Below are 22561 nucleotides of genomic sequence, written 5' to 3'. Positions count from 1 at the left end.
TCTTTTATTTGTAAAAGTAATGGATACTGGAGACTGTTAAAATTACTTTAATTTTCTTCATACATCATTAGCCGCAGAACCTATGTAAAGATTCAGAGCAACACAGTTAACACCTGTGGGAGTGTTACTGACCTTGTGATTTACCTTGGTAGCGAGGAGCAACATTATGGGTTTCCTGGAGCCTCAAAATAGGGAGTATGTTTTGCAAAACTTATATATCAATTCCATACATATATTTGAATCTTTTCCCTGTTTAATAATTCTTCTTTTATCCAATAAGTCATAATGTTATTAGTGATAGAAACAGTACAAATTTCAAACCAAGCTGTAGTGACCTTTTTGAAACACCAAGAAAAGTCCTCCTTTCTAATGATTGCATTGTTAGTTCCACGATGGCATTTACAGCATCATTACTGTTCTTCAGTGCTCGGACTGCCTCTGCCCTGGACACATTTGCCTGTGACATAACCAACTCTATGTCCTTAACTTCCATGCCTGTTTCATCAACCTCTTCCTCTTCACTCTCCTCTTGTACAATTGGAGTCCTTGTATTTTCTTGCATGTTTGAGACAGCTTCAACTTGAAATTTGAATTTCTCAGCAGCTGCTAACTGTGCTTGCTGAGATAAATCCTCAATCTTGGCTTTTCCCAAAACTATGTAGGTGTCTGAAGCTGGGTTCTCATAGACATCTGGTTTTGTGATGACAAAGAGGATATTCTTAGACTTCAGGCTAGGGACTCTAGTACCTCCTGCACCTGCAGAAGTCCCAGTTTGGACATAGCCTTCCACGGCTTCTTTTTCTTCATCAGTTTCAGTTGCTGCCACCAGCTAGGCTTGTTGTGTAGTTGCTTGTGTGGAATCTTGCTCTTTTAGCTCTAGTACTGATTCATCGCTGTCAGATTCTGTTCCAGACCCTGTCTCAGCCTGAGGCTGTGGCAACTGCTGCTCGGTAGCAGGGACAGTTTCTCTGGCCTCATATGACATTTTGGGTGGAGAATGCAGAACCAAGATGGTGGCAGAAAGTTCCCCACTCAATAATTCAATATTCTCATATTGTAGTAATAATGTAATAATAAAGTACTTTGACCTCAAAATACTGCCCCTAATATAGAATATGGTGCCCATTATTAGATCTCTAGAATGTTTCCATTCTACATAACCGCAATTCTGTGTCATCTGATATGCATTTTCTCATTTCTCTCAGTTCGTCACATTTATTAACTAAACTATTCACAAATAATCGAGATTAGCCACAGCCTATGTCCACACATTGGTGAATGAATAAAGAAATTTTAGTACCATCTTCCCTCAGAACTCATGGGATATTCCAAGATCCTTTGCGGATACCTAAACTGCTTACATAAAATGGAGTAGTGTTTGCACAGAGCCTATTCTCTTGCATACTTGGAATCAAGATTACTTGTAAGAATGCAAATACTGTGTAAACTTCCGTTACATTGTATTGTTTATAGAATAATGACAAGGAAAAAGTCTACAGATACTCAAATAGGTTTTTTCCCCAAAATAGTTTCTAATCAAACTTGGTAGAATCCAGGAATGCAGAGCTCATGCAGAGCTCAAATATATACCAGAAAGTTTCTCCATCATAAAAATCCTGCACTTGGGAGAGTGACTGACATTGTAAAGCCCTTAATAAAGTAATTACTGAATCAACAAACAAACAAAAAAATCCTGCAACTTACAGTGACATTGATGAATCTAGAGGACATTATGTTGTGTGAAATAAGCCAGACACACACACAAAAATCATATGATCTCTCTTATATGTGGAATCTAAAACAGTTCACTTTACAGCAGCATAAAGTAAGAAATAATTGGCTTTTGAAAGGTATTAGATGGGTGTGGTTGCTCCGTGTGACATTCATATCCACCCAAGGTCTTCCTATTATCCAGAAAGCATACATAGAAAGCAGAGATGGGGAATCACCTTTTTTTTTCCCTCTTATCCTAGTTTCTTAAAAAAAATGTTCCTGTGATCCACTTGCTTCTAAGTGGATGGGGGTAGAGAGTGAGAGATGATATAGGCAGAAAAACATTATTTTGACAAATGAGGAAACTTTTCCATCTGATTAGTTTTCTACAAATCAATTTGGTACCTTGAAATTATTCTTTTTTATGTATTTAGTACCAGGTCTACAGGGTCTCACTGCACAGGTCGGACTCACAGTGATCCCCCCCGTGTGCAGCCTCTCAAGCACTGGGATTACAGGTAGCACCACCATGCCCAGTCTCAGTTGTCATCGCAGTGCATCCCGGGGGTGAAGCCTGCACAGCATGCTGTTGAAATTACTCTTAATCAGTTTTAAATACACTTCTTCATCCTATTTCATAATATATTATGAGGATAAAACCTTGTGACTTTAACATGCAAGTAACTATATTTTATTTTATTTTATTTTAAACATGCTACTGTATTTTTTAAATTAGTAAAAATCTCACAAAATAATAAAGAGAATTTTCTACACTGTTATGCTGTTATAAGCTTGAAAAGCTAGTACCAAGACCTACGAAATATATTGTTATTCACATAATCAATGCTTTCTTTACATCTCATTTGTTGTTAGAAGAAAATGAGATTACTTGGCTATCTATGAAAATAATTTGCTGCCATAAAAATAGAATTTTAATTTTTATCCACTTATTTATTTGGTACAGGGTGTCACTGTGCAGCTTGAATTCCTAGTGATCCTTCTGTTTCACACCCTCCTGGGCTGGGATTACAGGCAGGTGCCACCGTGATACTGGGGATCAAACCCGGGTCCTTGCGCTTGCCAGGCAGATGCTTATACTGCTTAGCTATCTCCCCAGCGGGGCTATCTAAGTCTAAATATGACGCACTGCAAATAATGCATTTAGAACATATGAAATTATTCTCAAATATCAACAGTTCACACAAAGGATCATTTTCTCCTCTCTGAGATAAAACATCCAGCACACAAAACTTAATAGCACCAACACTGGTAATGTCCCAGTCCAAGTTGCCTCTGGGACCCAAGGTAAAATCTTAGGTGTGACCCTGTAAAGATATAACAAAAAGTTAAATGCCTTCCTCATACAAAGGCAAAGGGTAAAATGAAATGATTTCTATTGTTTTAAAATGAAGAGAAGGGCCATGGCAATAACTAAGCAGTCAAAGTGCAAGGTCCTGGGTTTGATCCCCGGTACCGCATGCCATGTGGCCTGGCACCCAGCCAGCCACCGAGACCAGGCACGATGGTGCATGCTTGTAATCCTAGAGCTGGAGGGGCTGAAGCAGGGGAATCACTATAAATTCGAGCTGTGTAATGAGACCCTGTACCAAATATATGTAAAAAATGAAATGAGAAATTATTCTGATTTTCCAAATATAATTGTTCTCCAGGATTATTAACCTATAATATTTATCATATCCTAGATTCATTATTTGAAAGTTTAACAACTATTTTAACTTGTTTTTTATCTTAATCAAAATAGATTTTATTTAATTTTAAGGTAAAATTCAAAGCTGGTGATACATGGTAGCCCACTAATACAAAATATTGTATCTATGAAATCACATAAGACTTATAAAGAAATCTCTATGCTTTCAGTATAGTGCCCAGTTAAGACCAATAAGTTAAGTTTTACCAACAAGACTTAGTTTATGAAAAATGTAATACTGTCCTACAAAATATCCACAAAGTACAGTTCTCATTTCTAAATTATGCCATAAGTATAACATAGGTTATGCTAACCTTGAGAGAAGAAGGAGAAGGTAAGAAGGAAGATCTTAGGTTTTGAAAGTATTTTCTCTGAAGATTAAACTAATGCTGTCAGTATATCATTTTCTTGTTCTCAGTGTTTAACTATGTTAGTGGTTAAAAGAAAATTTCCATCCTCTGTCAGGCAAAATATAATTGGACATCATAATGGTACTTCCTCCTTGGCATCCTCACCAGACGTGGTTCATGTTGACACAGAATCACTGACTGTAGGGATCTCGATGGATAACGGGGAGGAGGATGCAGACTCAGCAGTCTGGCAGGCTTATAGCTAAGCCTCAGGAGGACTTCCCTGTGCAGGTAGAATGGAGAAGATGGCCCTTGCAGGGTAGCAGGCTCTGTGAACAGTGATTCTTGCTTAGTTTCAGAGGGGGTGGATTGGAGAAGCAGTAGGCTGGGCTGTCCTGACACATCCTAAGGGGACCGCTCCTAACCTGCTGAGTGTACACTCCGTGGAACTTACATTTCTCTGAGATGGGGGGGGGTGGGTTTATTAGAACTGGTCCTGTCCCTAGCTGGATTCTATTAGGATTTATTCATAATAGTAAGAAAAAAAGTCTTCAAACAGAGATGGCTATCAGTGATTAACAGAACAGACTCTCAATTTAGGAGTGGTGAGTGGATATTTAGAAATATAAGTTCACTGATGAAAGGAATATTGCTAACTGCCAAGCTCAAGGTGTGGTTGGGACAATTAATCCTTCAACCTGAAGTTATCTTATAGGAAAGAATTATTTTCAAATAATACTAGTCAGTAAAAATTCATAATGAATGAAACAGAAAATATTAACTTTTAGAATTCAAGTACAATATTCTTTGTGTCTTCACAATTTAATCTTATCATTCTAGTAACTAGAGAATTATCATTTTTTGTTTTTAAAACTAATAATGCTGCACACCCTGTGAATTATACATCTTCTATCTTTTATTATTATTTAATATTAGTCTGTGCAATGTATGATAGTTAATGGATTGTGTCAGTTTGGGTAAGATGGGCCCAATTAAATTGGATCAGCATAGTCCTGGGTGCTGTGGAGAGGATTAATTGCAAACAGAAGGCTCACCTAGAGCAGCTTGTTGCTGAAAGAGTGGCATAGAGGGGAAGGGAGGAAGGAAGGCCCACTTTGGTTCCTTTGGAGGAGGTCCCGTTTCCCCTTCACTCTCCACACTCTGTCTCCTAACCTCCTGCTGCCAGTACAGACCTTCAGCCTCCTGTTGCAGGCCCAGTGGCCTCCTGATGTGGACTCGCATGGAACACTACACTGAGCTCAGGCCTTTTGCTGGTTCTGTTAGCTCTCTGGTGCACACACAGCCTTTGTGCACGCTCCCACACCTAGCTCTGGACAGCCACCGTGAGCATTCTTCTATATTTATGCATTCTGTCTAAAATCTCCTTCTCTAGTAAGCACTGACTGGTAGAAGAGGTGAAAGTATCTTGGAGAAAGTTAGAAATGCATATTTAAGCTATTTATAATGGCATGTCAGGAGATGAAAAGTTCAGTTCAGATAGTCTTTTTTTAATAAAAATTCAATAACACTAGAAATAACTTCAAATTTCTTTAGAGGTCTAGATGACTTAGATAAGAACTTGGGCTTTACTATGGCTGAGACTGCAGTGTTAAACTATTACAGCAATGGAACAGTGAGAATTTAATCTTGAATCGATAGAGTAGTTCTCTGCACCACCTCCAGAGGAACGTATGATATTTATGACTGGATATTACTGAGGTGGTAAACAGCTTTGTGCATGGATAGGCAAAGTGGTTAAAAATCAAAAACCATAATGGTAAGAAAGATGGTTTGTTTTACTGAACAAAACCTATTTACATAGGTTTTGATAGTCATAACAGTTATCTTTAGAACGAATATTTTAATTTCTGTTTTACAGTGTAGTACATTAAGAAAGGCTGGTACTCTCTCCATGTCACACAGCTCAGTGTGGAGTCAAGTCCAGGGCTTTTCTGCCACATTACACTTGCTTCGCGGTAAGAGAAAATGTAGTAGATTTAATTTCACTTCACCAAAGAACAAACACATTTCGGCCTGTTTTTCTTATAAAAAAGCAGATAGAGAAGTGTATATGAATGCTGCGAGGGAATATAACAAATTCAGTCCGAAAGAAAATGAAATGTGATCAGTAACATTACTGGGAAAAAATAATAGGATTACCTTTGAAAATATTATACTTAATTTTGATTTTTCTTTTACATTTAGAGATGCTTAATCCAGTAATTGTGTCAGTTGCTCTTCTCTCGTTGCTGGGAAAAATACCTGACACCCAAAATGAAGGAGGAAAAGGTTTATTTAACTCATAGTTACTGGCGGTTTCAGTCCATACTCAGCTGGCTCCAAGGCAGAGCAGCACATGAAAGAGAGCAACCTTTCATGGTGGCGGCAAAGGGCAGAAAACACAATTCAGGAGCAGCAGCAACAATGGCTACAGAGAACGAGTCTGTCTCTCCGTTTCTCTTATGCTACATTCAGGCTATTGGTGCCAGGCTGGGTGTAGCACTCGCATCCATAATCCAGGCGGTACTCAGACCCATAATCCCAGCCTTGGATAACCAACTAATCACAAACTCTAAAACTGCACCTCAAAGACTGCATGAGGCTTTGAGGTAACAAATATACACAAACCATAGCAGTAATTTCAGTTTATTTAAATAAATCCAATATTTAACAATCCTATTGAAAGTATTTTCATTATTGGACACTTTTTTATAAATAGCTGACATCACCTTATAGAATTGATTTATCAATATTAAGGTGCTAGTCTAATCAGATTCTGAGAAAAAATATTCACAAAGACATTTTACTTCACTTAGAAAAATGACCTAGTTAATAATTACCTATTTATAATAAGAATTTGGAAAGAAATCCAAGGCCAAATGCTCTTTCTTTACTTACTTCCTTTTTCTATTTTGCATATTTTGCAGAAGGTATTCGTCATTCCTAATCCTGGAACAAAGTAGGAAACACCTGCACATTAATGGAGAAGAAGTTTATTTGGCTTCAGTTTCAGAAGATTCATCAGTGCTTGGTTGGCTCCAAGGCAAAAAGGGCACAGCAGAGGGAGGGCTGCGGGACAGGAAGACGCTCTATCCATGAAGCAGGGAAAGAAGACAGGAGCTGTCTAGGAAGACTTCACCATTCTTTAGGGGATAGAGAAGTGTGTGTGAATGCCTTCACACACACTTGTGTGGAGACATCCCCAGTGACACAATCCTTCCAACAGGCCCTACCTTTTAACTATGAACTCATCAATGAATTAATCCATGATGAATATAGTGAGCCCTGATTCAACTGTCTTTCAAATCCTGCACCTCTGAACACATGAGACTTCGCAGGGACATTTTTCATCTAAAGTACACCATAGATGATTTGGCCTAGGAAATCAGTGTTGTAAACTAGAAACAGCCTCACAGACTTGAATTTAACATAGATTCTGCCTGCGACTCTTAATCAAGTTGTTCATTCTCTTCTACTCAATTCATTTATAGTCCAAAGCTTGTTAGACTAACACTGACAGATTATTTTGAGCACTAGTAAATAATTGGCATAAAAACTTCTCATATGACACCTGACACATTTTAATTTTTGTTGTTTTGTTGTTCTGGGTTTTGTACCCAGGGCCTTATTGTTGCTAGGAAAACACTGTCACTGAGCTACATCCCTGGCTTACACTGTAACAACTTGGAATGCAAAATGAGCTTTTGATTTTCAGAGAAAATGGTGCAATCAAAGGAGACCCTGTGCTGGGACTGGTGTGTACTTTGGCAATCACTTTGCTCTAACCCAATGAATCTTCCGTGTTCCATTCTTCCTGCATTATTTATCCAAGGATTCCATGGATCATGATATAGGGACATATTTAAAATATAAATGTGGAGGCCCTATCTCAGGGTAGGGCCTGGATTAAACTCTGGATCAAGGGTGAAAAGGACAGGAAATGTAATGTTAAATACTGTAGTCATCATTGGGTTTTTAGATCCTGTGTTCCCCTATGTAGAAGCAATGTCTTACACGCTCTGAATAATTTCTACTTAACATCAATAGAACTATACAATAGTGATTTGAAAGATAGAAGAGAAAATCAAATTAGAATTCTATTATGATTGAAAACATTAGTGCCAAATCTTTCTTCTTGAGTTCGGCAGATTTGAGGTCCTACTCTGCTGTCTGCCTGCTTCCTAGAATCTCCACTTTTAAACCATGGTGGCAATGACTGTATTTATTCTAAGTTCTACTCTCTAGATTTTCATCCTGAAGAGACTGTGATTTTTCTGTTGGAGTTTTGAACACACCACAGGTTATAAACCTATTTCTGTCCTCACGCCCTCATGCTAGAAGCCATTTAACAATGCTAGAGAATTTAACAATGTTAAATTTTCAGTACCATTCTTGTTTTCTCTGTTTCTTCTCCCTCCCAGTAGATGGCTGCATCCTGGTGTTATGCAACTTTTAAACATTTTTGTCCAAAGATTTTAGTTCCTATGTTTAGAAAATGGATTGATATGTATTCATCAATATTGGTCATGGAATAATAATAAAGTTACTTTTCTATGAACAAGTTCCACAGAAATTCTTCTATATTCTCTTTTTAATACTTCCAAAATTTGCAAAGCAAACTGAGGAATCAATGTTACATCTGCTTACCTGGAAATGTGATGTGCCTAGCTATATTAGTGCCACCAAAGTGAAATGTCAGCTCTGTCCCTACATCCCTGATATGAGGCACTCTATCGGAGCAGACACGCCAGATCAGCTGAGCCGGGGTTGGGTGCACCCACCCTAAGAAGGGCAGGAAGAAATCAGGTATCTGAAATGTTTATTTTCCAGCAAGAGTTATAGAGTTGGACATTTTCATCTATCTGAATAGTTCACATGCTGGGAACCAATAATTACTGATTATCTATGGCTGCACGGGAATGACAAAATTTCATTAACTTAGATGATAAATTAAAAATTATATATGACAGAATTGGTGATATAGCTCAGTGACACAGAATTTGCCTGGCAAGCATGGGGCCTGGAGTTTGATTCCATTGATTGATAGATAGATAAATAGATAGATAGATAGATAGAGATGATATCTATGTCATATATATATATGCATATATATACATCTATATATGATAAAGCCATTTTCAAAATTAAACAACTAATTTTGTTCTTTCTAAATGTGAAAGAAATATATCTATCTTAATAGTTATGAAATATAAACTTTTTTAAAACCATAAATAAAAAAACCCAATAGTTTATGACTTTAAATTTACTAATTTCTTGAGAAATAACAAAATTTTATTGGTCTGTGATAAGACTTTCCAAGGCTAGGACTAACAGTATCATATCTGATTCCAAGGCTCTGGTGCCTAGCCAGAGCATACCTGATCCAGGGCATGGGGCCGCACACCAATAAATCCAGCACTGAAGCAGGAGGACAAGTTACATAGTGAGAGTTCTAGGCCAGCTTGAACTGAATAATGAGACTTTGTCTCAAAACAAACAAGCCAGGAAAGCAAGCAAGCAAACAAACAAACAACAAATATTTCATATATATATATATATATATATATATATATATATATAGCCTATACAACATGCATATCTAGGTCAAGTATGAAGGCTGAATTTACTTTTTAAAGATTTTTTTTTGAGTGAAAAGAAGAAAAAACATGTCATTAACAGAAGGAGGCATTACCAAAATACCAACCTCTTATCTAGCTCTCACTGTTGAGAAGAACCTTTATTTTTCTCTCCTCTGCCTTAAGGTAGGAAAATGCACTAGACAGAATTTGAAGGAGCTCAGTGACCTTGCCATTATGATTGTCTTAGTCAAGATGGTTGAAAGAGGATAAAGGCTGGTATGACAAAATAGCCTATTTTTGCTTTTTCAAGTGGAGAAAACATGTAGAAAGGACCTGAAAGCTTTTTTTACGAACAGCCAAAACCCAACATAACTGAGAATGGCTCAGAGGATGTGGCATTCACAGTAAAAAGAATGTGAATCAAAACTTCCAAACCAGATTCTTCCTTAGTGTCTTGATATTGGATGCTCATAAAGTCCCTTCCTTGATTAGATCTTTTAGAGAATAAAAGAGAGAACAAAACCTAGCTAATCCACTAGTGTTATGGGCTATTGGACTATGTTGGGTTATTTTGCTGAATTCAAGTACCTACACTATTTGAACTGGCATCAAGTATGAAAAGGTCTTTTAAAGACTTCTCCAAATACAGCTTGTCTAACAGCAATGGAACACCCATCTCTGACAAAACAAAACAATAAGGGGGGATATAAATAAAGGACAATTTTGTAGTGAAGTGTGTATATATATGTATATGCAAAATAGGATAGATATATAGCTACTTTCTCTTAGTTTATTGAAAAGAAAGGTTTGTACTAATATTGTTTAGACAAGGTATCGTGTTTGCATCTTGTCCTCTGAATAAATACTAGAGAGACAATAATATGCAATGCATTAATTATTGTAACTGTCCAACTGACCTGTTTTGAAACTGTTTCATTGCTATTCTTTTCTCATTAAAATGAGTGAAAAAAACCTAGCTAGACTCTACTCTATAGATTTGTGAGATAATACAAAGAAATTAATAAAACCTGATCAATATGTGATGACTTGTTACAGAGAAGTAGAATTGCAATACAGGAGGCATCCTTTATCCAACAATCCTCAGGTTTTAACATTTGTCAAAATCACCTATGCAGCTTTTAAAGTACAGATGATTGACAGCCACATTTCAAGACTATGATTCAATAGTTTAAGGTAGGACCTGAGAAACTGTCTTTATGATCATTTCCAAGTGATGCTGGTACTACTATTTTATGGAAAAATCTTGAGAACCATTCTTCTGCAATGACACCCTCGCCTTGGTTCACATCTCTTAGTACCTCTATCCTAACAGGAAAAAAAAAATTAGCATATTTAGCTGGTGAAGTTAGAAGAAGGAATTGAGTTTTCTTAGTTCCTTTTGTGTTTTCATGGTTGCGGATTAGTTGATCTGCATATAAGGATCACTTTGGTTTTCTTTTTGACTTGAGTTAAGCTGTTTTTCTTGGAGAGGAGTGCAGGGCTTGGCCAAGCATGGCAGTTTCTCAGTGGGGAAGCTTATCTAATGCTGAGATATACTCAGAGCCTTATTTGTTTCCTTGTCTTATTTACTCACATGTTCCAAACCTGCTTTCATAAGTAACACTGATATTCTTGATACATTTGGGTATAGTATCTGTTTCTTAGTTGGCTTGGGCTTTGGTAGGGAATGTTTTATTTGTTGGTCCTATAACACTTTAACATCTGACAAAGGACAGAAGAATTACATAGCATCTTACAAGTTCGCCACTCTCCAGGAGTGAATGATTCTTTTTCTAATCAGAGAGTAGATAACAATTCTGTCAGCAGTCAGTTTGTAACTGCTTTATCAAAGTGTCTCGAAAGAAAGGGATGGCAGTTTTCTTTGTGAGGATGACTGGGTGCTTTGGATTTTATCAGCTGTCTTTAAACATCCTCACTCGTTGTTCAGTGACATCCCAACAAATCAATCCTACTAACACAAAATCTGAACAAATCTTACATATTCATAACACAAGTATTTAAATTAAAGATGTAAATTCTTCCCTTATGTATCTGATGGCCATCCAAAGAAAATCTCATACAAAGGATATAAAAATGAGCCAAAATACTGACTGTATTTTTTTCTGTGTTTTTTCCATCTTATTCTCAAAGAGATAGAACAAAATGAGTAATCACAATGTAAAAATCAATGTTTTAAGTAACCACAATATATAGGATACTATGTTATTATCTTATTTAATTCTCTAATAACATAATTAAGGCATATATTTCTAGCTCTATTGGTTTTACATACATCATATATCCTAAAGAAAATGACATAGAATTAAAATCTAAGGTCTGTTTACCACCGAAGAGGATGTTCTTTCCACCATGTCATATTACTGACAAGGATAGTAAGCTAAGCAAAGGAAGTTATGATATATTAAAATGGGACCTCTAGTAATACTCTTCTAAGGTCACGTTTTGCCAAAGGGGGCCAGTTAGATAGCTCAGCAGACTAAAGCACAGGCACAGAGACTGGGGTTTGATCTCTAGTGTGCCCTGCTGGCTCTGCCCCTGGGGCGCACTGAGGCGGTGATTGAGACTAGGTGTGCCTACGCTGCCTTGTAATCCCAGCACTTGGGAGACTGACAACAGGAGGGTCACTAAGAGTTAGATCTGTGTAATGACCCTGGAGACCCTGTAGTAATAACATTTAAAAAGAAATTACTGGCCAGGGAGATAGCTTGGTAGAATAAGTGCTTGCCTGGCAAGCACAAGGTCCTGAGTTCAATCCCCAGTACCGCAAAAATAACTAACAACTAACTAACTAACTAACTAAATAACTAAATAACTAACTAACTAACTAAATAAATAAATAAATAAAGTTACTTAGACAAACCATCTGCTTTAACAAAAGTATTTTAACTATTACACTGCTGTGTATTTGTTAAGCATATTATGCTTTTATCTTACAATTGTTCGTGAATATAATGTTAATATTAAGTTGTGGGAGACAAACACACGTATGCTGGAGGGTACATTTTTAAAATGAATGCTTATTTATGGAAAGCAAATTTCTCATAAAGTGCTATATCTAAATACTTATCATCTACATGGTAGAATGAATGTTTATGAGCAGTACATAAAATGAATGGAGTGTTTTATATCTGGCAAATGTGGTTGCAGATGCTTAAATTTTACTGTTTTTATTTAAATCTTTTTGAAGTTTTGTATTGATAAGATTGCAGGTTTAAAAAAGAAATGGTGAAAGTATGATGTAAAAAATTAGACTAATGAATGAAAAGTGCCTCAAATGGTTTAAATCTGAACTATGAGTAGAAGTAAAAGTAGTGAATGAATTTTTTGTGATTGAAACAAGTCTGATGAGCAATAAACTGATTGTTTCATGAATATAATAACACAAAAAACATGTACATTGTGAATACATATATTGTTATAATCCCTTCATTAATGTAACCTAAACATTTACAAAAATCATAGGAATTAAAAATTGCTTTTCAGAATTTGTATATATTAAAATATTAAATCTAGGACAAGAATACAGGAAATGAAGTGAACTTGTTTCCAAAGGTACAGTGATTGATAAAAAAATTACTCCATTGGTTGGTACTCTTACAAATAAATGAGAGATTTGGAGAACATACTTTTTTTTGCTAATAATTAGAGTTATTTAAAAATTTAAGACTCAATTTTAAAGTTAGTTATTTTTGTGTTCACTGTTTATGCTATTTCTGTGGTTGTCTAATAATGTTCCTGATCAAACCAATATCATGTTACATTGTTTTATTTTTATTCCAGATTGGCCAAATTTAACTCATAGGGAGAATAAATTTATCTAAAATTATCCATAACAACTCCATTGAAGTTAATCTATTATCCTCAAATGTATAAATATAAATGCAAAAAAGGAAAAGTAGACAATCAAAAACAATAGATTGGAAAAAAAGTCATTAGAGACAAACAATGGCTAAATTAAAATCTAATAACTTTTCATAATTAGCTGACTCTATTTTAATACTTTGAACCTATAATATGGTTATCAAAAAGCACCTTTAGTATAGAAGAATGACTGAAAGTTAAAGGGTAGTGCTTTAGATAGTAAGGTACTTTGATGTAAGTGGCATGAGTGAAGTTTCTAAATTAGTTAACCAAAATCAAAGTATTTAGGAAGAGACTGACTTAGGGCTCTGTTGAGCTAAACAGATCTGGGATTAGATACAATTACCAAAGTATATAATATTCACTTGTATAGATAAAAAAAAATTTCACAGTGAAAATCTCATCTACCAAGTCTTCTATGAATAATTGGCTTGTCTCTTACTTCTTTCCTATTGCCATGTAAATTTAGAGTTAAAAATACACTTGCAGTCTAAAGAAAGAAATTATAGTCCATAATGAATGACCCATTAATCCACTAAAATTACAACTTCTCAGGCTATTGTACAGCTGTTCCCTACAAACTATGAAAAAGTCAAAGTAAAAGAGTGAGACAAGCATAAAATTAATAAAAGAAAGCAAATGTGATATAAATCACTTTAGAAAGCCCTAAGACCAATCATGGCAGATATTGACCAACATTTTTAAAAGTACAAGTTGATGCTAATAAATTGAGATGTGCTTCTAATCAGCCAAATAAAGAGAATAATAGAGGATTTCAAAGGCAGTGAATTTTTATTTTCCATTTCTCATCTAAAAACAGCAACAGCAGGTCATTTTCAAAATGTGTGATACATATTCCCTTACAAGTGAATGATTTGGGGAATATACTTTTTCAAAGAGATACTTTTAATGATTTCTCATGCTTTGAGTATTATCCTTATATTCATTTAAATAGCATTTCTATAAAACAAGAAACATTTTTGTACTTAATAATACATTTAAATGATCATATCATTTTGAACAGTTGTAAATTCATTAAAATCTATGTAACAACATCGGATAGATTTCATATTTAATTTAAACACATTTGAATTCTTTTAATAAAATGAAATATTGTTGACTGCCTTACAAACTGCATTGTATTTTGAAGGATGATAATCTTAGAACAGAGATATTATGAATTCCAGAGTCGCTATTATATTTTTAAAAATTGAGACAGTTCTAAGAGATTAAAGGATGTTCTTCTTTTTCTGTTCTCAGTTCTGAGCCATTTCCATTGATCTTAAACTTTATAGTAGGCAACAAAAGGGAATATTTTGGAAGCAGAGAATATGAAGTATACAATTCTGTACATGGCTGTAAAAAGTGCCCAATTGTGGCATTTACCAATCATGAAATAAGAATATCCTTGAGCAGAAGTCTTGAAAAATAAATACAGTAGTATGAATTTTTGTGAAGTATGCATTCTTCCACACCTATGTCTATATCGTTGACATATAATGGCCTCTTTGCATTATGCAAACGTTTCAGAGCCTTAAAACAATCTTTGGCATTTTATAACTATAATAAAATATTCCTGATAGAAGGAACAGCATAATTAAAGGGTTACAGCATAAGTTAATTTATGTTTATAGATATGCAACTCGTTTGTAATGGCTAGGATACAGTATATATATGGGTAAGCCAAAAGCCAAGCCAAGCCAAGAAAAAAAAAGAATAAAAGAAAGAGCACTAATCTTCCATAATCAGTCTACTCAAATTACAAAATTATCTTTAAAAATACTAAACCTTGGGGAATAATTAACTAGACAGTAGATATTAACCACATGCAGTGTTAGACATTGAACATTTTGTACATTAACTTTATTAGTACTTCAAGCTTCCTACAGATGTGAAAAGTTGAGAAAACAACTCATCTCTATGCTATGGCTTTCTGATTTACTTCCTATTGGTTGTCTTTCATGTTTGAAATCAGTCAATGATAAACTGATTTTATTCAGTGTACACTGATTAAACAAGTCTCACATGTCACTTCACAACTAAGTATGTCCTAAGTTTACTTTTTCATTTTTCCGAGTAATTTGCTATATTGAAATAATTACTGGTATTTATTGAAGATTTTCTTGTTCCCAGTTCTGTCAAGGACTTCATATTATGAACATGATGTTTAAAATAATATTTCAAGAAATGCATTATAAATGCTATTTTAGGGGGAAAAAGTCTTAAGTTAAGTAACAGTCTTGGCATCAAAAAATATTTATACAAAAAGATAAACTTTTTCACATCAAGCTCAAATTCATTCAGACAAAATATAATCACATATTCTCACACTTACACAGGATGGCTTTCCATTTGTTTTATTCTGTTAACCTACTTCATAGATATAAGTCAGTGACTTATAGCAATTATTTTATTTAAAATTTAGAGAATTTAGAATATTTATTTTTCTCAAAATTCCCTTACAAGTTAAATATTTTCAGCTTCAGCAAGCTGTGCATGAAAATATAAAACTTCATACCTCATCAATAGCATCATGAGAGATGGAAAATATTTTATTTATCTCAGAGTCTATTCTAAGATATCAAACTATATCTGTAAAAGAAGTAAATGTACATTTGTACTGATGCTTATAGTTCTTAATTAACTAGGTAATGCTTTTGGAATGACACAATACTTAAAATCTGAGCTTCAAAATAATAAAAAATCTTACATTGTTTGCAAATCAATCAATTGTACTTCAGAACTATTCTCTGATATATGATATATATGTCTTATTATTCAAAATATGTTTGATTTCTTAAACTCACTTTGGTGTTAAAGATATTACTTTATTTTAGCTATAGTCTCTAATTCAAAAATCTGACACAAAAGCAATGTGCTCAAAATAGTTATACTATTAGTTAAATCCTTGTTTCTTTCTTTTACTGTACATATCTTTCAAAACCAGGTCAATGGACCAGCAAGATAGCTCAGAGTACTAAGCACCTGCTTAGGTAGGCACAGGGACCGGGGATTGATCCCAGGCACAACATGCTGTGCTATCACTGACCCTGGTTGTACTGAGCCAGCCACCAAATCCAGGCATGGTGACTCACACCTGTAATCCCAGTGCTGGGGAGGCTGAAAACAGGAGGATAACTAGGAGTCTGAGCTGCATAGTGAGACACCCATGCCAAATACATTAAAAAAATAATAAAAACAACAACAACAGCAGGCCAAACACTGTGCATATAACACAATTCTCTTCCGTGGCTGCTCCATATACATGTATGTAACCCTTAAATTTAAGGGTTAAGTAGGTCCTTTTATTTCATCATGGCACATACAACATTTGTCATGGATGCAGTAGGTACAAAAGGCTATATATGCACATTTCATTTTAATAACTTTTCACAATCTATATCTGCCAGGTTCTAGGCTTATCGACACTTAGGTATCAATAGGCCTTATGGAGTTTTCCCTTTTCTATTAGAATACTTGTGATCATGAACATACTGGTTGTCTTTTAACTTTGATGACCTCTTTAATAAGATCCTATGAGCACATACAAAATGAAATGTTTGTGGAAAATTTTAATATTTGTTTCTTGACTTCTGCGAATGAAAGAATTATATTTGAATTATTTAAAATAGTGGGTGAAAAAGAATACTTTGTAAATATTCATATTTTATGATATAAGCCTATAATAAACTATATATAGTAGACACATGAAGACATGTGCCACTGAAGAGATTGTATCTTGTTGGATCATTATACTCTCTCCCAAATGCATGTAAGGATTGTTTAATATATTATAATAACACTACAATATACAACATATGTCCTCTACTGATATAAAATATTAGTTATAGAGAAACAATCAGGTGCCCTCATATTTGCATTTGTACACAGTTAACTAATTTCCTGTAAGAAGGTCAGTGTAAGCATATCAAGACAACTCAGCTGGGTTATTTATGACATCTATAAAGGCACTGAAGTGTGAAGAATGAAAAGATGAAACAGGAATAAACAGCATCATCATTTAAGCTTGTTGTGAAATACAGGAGGGATTCCATACTTCCTATTCCAATATTATAGTTAACAGAAACTTATTAAGTCTGTAAGAACCACTTGAAATTAAAATACACTCTAAAATTTTGGTATCTGGAAATGTATCAATCATATAAAAAAGCACATCAATATTATAATAAATGGTAACCAGAGACACAAGCATAATTATTAATTCTCTTTATACTTTACAAATACTAGGCTTTGAAGAAGACAATTCATGGATCATTGCTATAAAGGAAAGAATAGTAAACTAAGAAGGTAAATACTCCAGTGTTTATTTGTTATAAGCCTATTAGTCCATTTTATTTATTTATTTATCTTTTGTATTTTAGGGAAGGGTCCACAGGATGTTTGGGGTCTCACGACTAAACTGGACTTGGAGCGATACGCCTGTTTACAGCCTCCCAAGAGCTGGGATTGCAGGTGCACGCCACAATGTCCAGGCTCAGTTGCTGTTTTAGTGCACCCTGGGGCCAGGGCTGGCACCGCAGGCTGCTGGATCGAACCCCTGGCCCCTGTGCCTGCTTGTAGGTGCTAAAATCTGCTGAGCTATTTGGCCAGACCCCAATTTCACTGTATATTTAAAACTAATTCATTAATACATATGCTTAGATACCCGTAGTACTTTTAAGATTAAATGAACTACTGCATATGAAAGCAATTTGTATACATGAAGAATTGAAGCACATTTATCCCAAGCCTGAGATGCTTTTATTAAAGTCAAAATAAAAATGTAGTAGTCTCCATGGAAGGATATTTGATGAATTCATTTATAAGAAACAATAAATTTATCTAAGAATAGTTAAATCTTTGTCTTGAAATGGATTGTTAAGTAGAAGACATATCTGGTGAAGCATACAAATGACTTTTGCTGTTATAGTCAATTTGTTCATCTCTCCCACTTCACTGGTGGCTTTAACTAAGGAAAACATACAGATTAAATAGACTTCATCACCAATCTTTTTCAGTTTTTTAGTAAATTTATATGGTAAATTGTGTTTATGTTCCTTGTGGGAATTTGGTACAAGCACATTAGATATTTCAGTTATTTTTTTAATCTCTTTCCCTCTCCCTCCAACAGTGTCCTGATCCTCTTCCTAGGTTTTTGGTAAATTTTTGCAGCATACCATATTTGTACAGATTGTTTGCAATTCTTGGGTGGAGGTGACACATGCACACAGTGCATCCCAACTCCCTATCCTTAGCTTCCCTCACTGGCCCAACTCTTGGTCCCCTTCCCCTAGAGAACAATCTATCTCTTTGCTTCCTGTTACCTATCTTCCATTTTGCTCTGCATCTTCACTCTGGTTTTCTTGTGTAAGAGAAACTATGTGATAGCTAAGCTTTGTGTCTAATTTATTCCACTTGCAATTTTGGCCTCAAGGCCCATCCATTTTCCTACAATAGCTCAAATTGACTTTCTTTATGAAGGTATTATGAATGCAGCCACCTTTATTTATTCATATACTGCTGGTAACAGCTTTCATATAGTTTAGTTGAGGTCACATACAACCTGCAGTCCAAAAAGCCTAAAATATTCACTACATAAGTCATTTCATAAAACAAAGTTAAAAAGTACAATTGAAAGGAAATTAATAAGTAGATTTTTTTGATATTTGTACATTTTATTAAAATAAAACTTACTAAAAATTAACATATTCAGTGTGGATATTCTGAAACTCTGTAATGATCATGCTTTCTTAAATTGCAGGCACCTGGCACAGGCATGTTTCCTGACAGACCAGGCCTCAAGGTCAGATTCTTCAGACAATGGTCTTCACCACAGAGCCTTCATAAAGTGTCCCTTTAGCTGTAGTCCAATGCAAAGGGAAGCTTTCAGGGGACAAGAGAAGGAGGCAGGAAGGAAACTATGTATGTGAGAACTGTAGTGAGCACCGCAGAAACTCACAGTTCCATGGTCCTAGTCCAGGAACACCCCAACCCTACCCACTGGCCTTTGACCATGAGCTAGGGATGGGGAAATGGTAAAGAGAACATATTGCTTGTTCTACAACAAAAAGAGAAGAAAATCCTTCTCTGGCTTCAACCTTATTGTCAGTGTCACTTGTACCCAGATCTTCACAGACCCTGAGAATCCAGTAGGAGGAGTGGGCCACATCCTCCTCTCAGGAATACTAGCCTGAGGAGAGGGCCGCAGCGCCCCCACAGAACAAAATTTTCCCTCCTTCTTGGGGCTAAGAAGGCATCCTGTGTGATGGTTATTTCCAAATGTCATCGCCCCGTCATCCTCAGAAAGGCTCACGTGGCGACTGCCCCATCCCTGAATCACACCGTGAGTCACTCAGGAGGTGTGAAGCAGCTCCAGGTCAGGCTTATGACACAACCGAGTCAGCGCTCCACACGTTTCTTTCATCCTTTCTGTCTGCAGTAAATCTCACTGACCCTTCCTTGATATGAAATATCCTCTGATAGCTCTCCAGTGTCTGTCCTTTGTCTGTCCAGTGTGGCCAGATGGTGGCGCTCCTCCTTACAAAGAAACAGATGCATGTTCTCAGACGAAGCTCTGATCACCACCTTCCTTAATCCTTGTATTACACAAAGAACTGGGTTTTGCTAGTTTCCTCAGTGATACTGGTTTTCGTTTCCTGAGTCTCTTTCAATAGAGACTAGATTTTCCTTAGAAGTTTCTCCTTTTGGTCCTCTGCAACTTTGCACGAGGCTATGGCCACAAACGTGTTTCTCAGTTGGAATCTTTTCTTCAGTCTCTTGGCCGCCTTCAGCTGACTATTTGCTTCAATCAAGCCTGCACAGTAGGCAGTTCTAAGATGCATGATGTGGTTTGGCACAGTATGACTAAGGGAGTGGCTCCTACAAATGCTTTAGTCTATTTGTTCAAATGAAGCTACGCATCCTGGGAGCATGCTAGGACAAAAGATTAAGGCCAAAAGTACAGAGATCAGGACTTAGTGACTGCTTTCTAGTATCTATGCTACACTGATTCCTTTCTCTTTGGGACTTTGATACCCTTAAGGAACAATTACTTGCACTGTATTATAGTTTAATTTCTGTTTCCTCCATCTTGTAAAAATGCTTTAATGTTATAAGATCTTAGAATCCCATATTTAGTGAGTAATGCAATCAAAATTTAAACTCCAGGATTTGGTTCTCAAACTATATCATATGTATTAAAAATTAAAAAGAAAACTGTGTCATCTTGATGTCTTGAACATGTGTTCTACTTCATTACTCTAATCTGCACACATCCTCGTGGACAGTGTTAGTGTGAGTATGGAACTTACATTCCTTTGATTTATTCTTAAGTAATGGATTTCTCAACCCTTAATTGTGTACGAGGCTCTCAAATATTTTCAAGTTTTGTCAATACTTTTTCCACCTTTCATATTTACATTTAATTAAAGTTATTTTGATATAAGCTACTCTGATCTCCACCATATATATTTTATTGCATAAATTAGTATGAGCCTTCCTTTGGTTAAACTCATAAGGGAAGAAATTTAACCCACATTGTCAAATTCCTTATAATTTTTCTAGTCTTGATTGGGGAATTGGTGGTAAAGAAAGTGGGTGGACTGAAAATAGTAAAATTCATATCAAAATAAATTCCCTTTTTACTCCAATATTATAAATATATATGAATATTCCACATTTAGTAAGTAATGTAACCAAAATACAAACTCTATTATTTGGCTCCCAGGCTATACCACATGCATTAAATACTAAATAGCATGATGTGTAATTATCTTCATTACTGAGGTACTGACTGCTTTTTATTTTATTTCAGTTTTTAAAATGTGCATTTCATTGTTCGGCTTTTTTTCTGTCTTGGCTGCAAATGAAAAAATACACAGAAAGAAAAATTTGATAAATAGACAAGTACATGTAATGCAATATTGTAATATCTAAATAATGGAGGATGAATGAGATTAATATTAATTGAAGTATCTTTTTTCAGCTTTCCGGTTGTAAAATTTTATCAATTTTTATGACACATACCAGCATGAAACCTCGAGATTGTTGTAGTCAGTTTTATTTTTATTTTTTATTTATTTGTTTTTAAATGTATTTAGTACAGGGTCTAATGTGTCTCACTACACAGATCAGACTTGTAGTGATCCTCCTATTTTCAGTCTTCCAAGTGCAGGATTACGGGCGTGTGCCACCACGCCAAGTCTCATTTGCTGTCTCAGTGTGCCCTAGGGCAGGGCCAGCACAGCAAACCATGAATCAAACCCTGGTCACTGCTCTCTGCTTAGGCAAGTGCTTTAGTCTGCTAAGCTATCTGGCCAGCCTTGAATTAATCATCTTCTCTATCATCACATTAAATTGTTAGTATTTTTTCCAAGGACATATTTATTATTATTTATCTAAATCCCTATATTTATAGTATATTACAATGGGGCAGTCAGAGCTTTGTAATTGTTTTTTTCTTTTTTAGTTAGCAATTTAATTTTACTCAGTGTGAATTCAGAAACTCTCTTTCCTTTAAAATACACCATGGTACCCTTTTCTTTCCCATCCCTTTTGTTTTCTTGCTCTCTTATGGTGATGAGAATCAAACCTCAGTCCCTGAGCTGGGCTTAAGCAGGCCCTTTAGTCCCCTGAGCTATCTGGCCAGCCCTTATGGTCAGTTTTATATATGCTACATTTTATCTTGTTGTAGTTGAATAAAAAACAAAAAATCTGATTTAGTATCTGAAAGGATATATTCAGACCCAACATACATGTTATTCCAGAACTTGGGAGCTTTTTGTCAGGAAAACAGATTGCTTAGACATAGAATGATTTTTCAACCCAATAATTTTATTTATGTGAGACAGTATGGTCAAATATTACCCCAAAATGTGATTTACGGTGATATTTTTGGGCTAGGGTGATTAAGGAATATATGATTCTCCTCTGCTTTTCTATTTTAGCTATATTTTCTCTCTATTATGGAAGCTTAAGTAAATGAGGATGGTGACTTTGGGAAGGATTTCTTGAAGGTGTCAAAAATAGAAGGAGCCTTCCTGACACCTCTGTTCATATGGAAGGCACCAAGCAGATAGAATAATGATTTCAGACTATGGGACAAAAATACATCTCTCTATTTGGTCTCATTATGTACTTTTGAGCTTCTTTAGCATACAATATGCTATTATCTTAATGGCTATATAATAACAGACATCTAGTTTTTTATATAAATTGCACAATTGCATGTTAATAGTTTATTATTGTGAACATTTTTTACTAAATGAATCAAATTATGATCAACTCTTAGAAAAGTGAAACTCAGTTCTGTATCATTACAGTCTACAATA

General features: G+C 35.4%; 1 pseudogene; it reads right to left on the bottom strand.

Moving 5' to 3' along the window:
* Positions 1-280: 280 nt before the first annotated feature.
* Positions 281-985, bottom strand: LOC101585641 (annotated as a pseudogene).
* Between the last annotated feature and the right edge of the window lie 21576 nt (positions 986-22561).

The sequence above is a fragment of the Octodon degus genome, unplaced genomic scaffold, assembly GCF_000260255.1.
Source record: "Octodon degus isolate 3935 unplaced genomic scaffold, OctDeg1.0 scaffold00009, whole genome shotgun sequence".
Classification (NCBI taxonomy): Eukaryota; Metazoa; Chordata; class Mammalia; order Rodentia; family Octodontidae; genus Octodon; species Octodon degus.
Note: the sequence above shows the minus strand (reverse complement) of the source record. Positions and strands in the feature narration are given on the sequence as shown.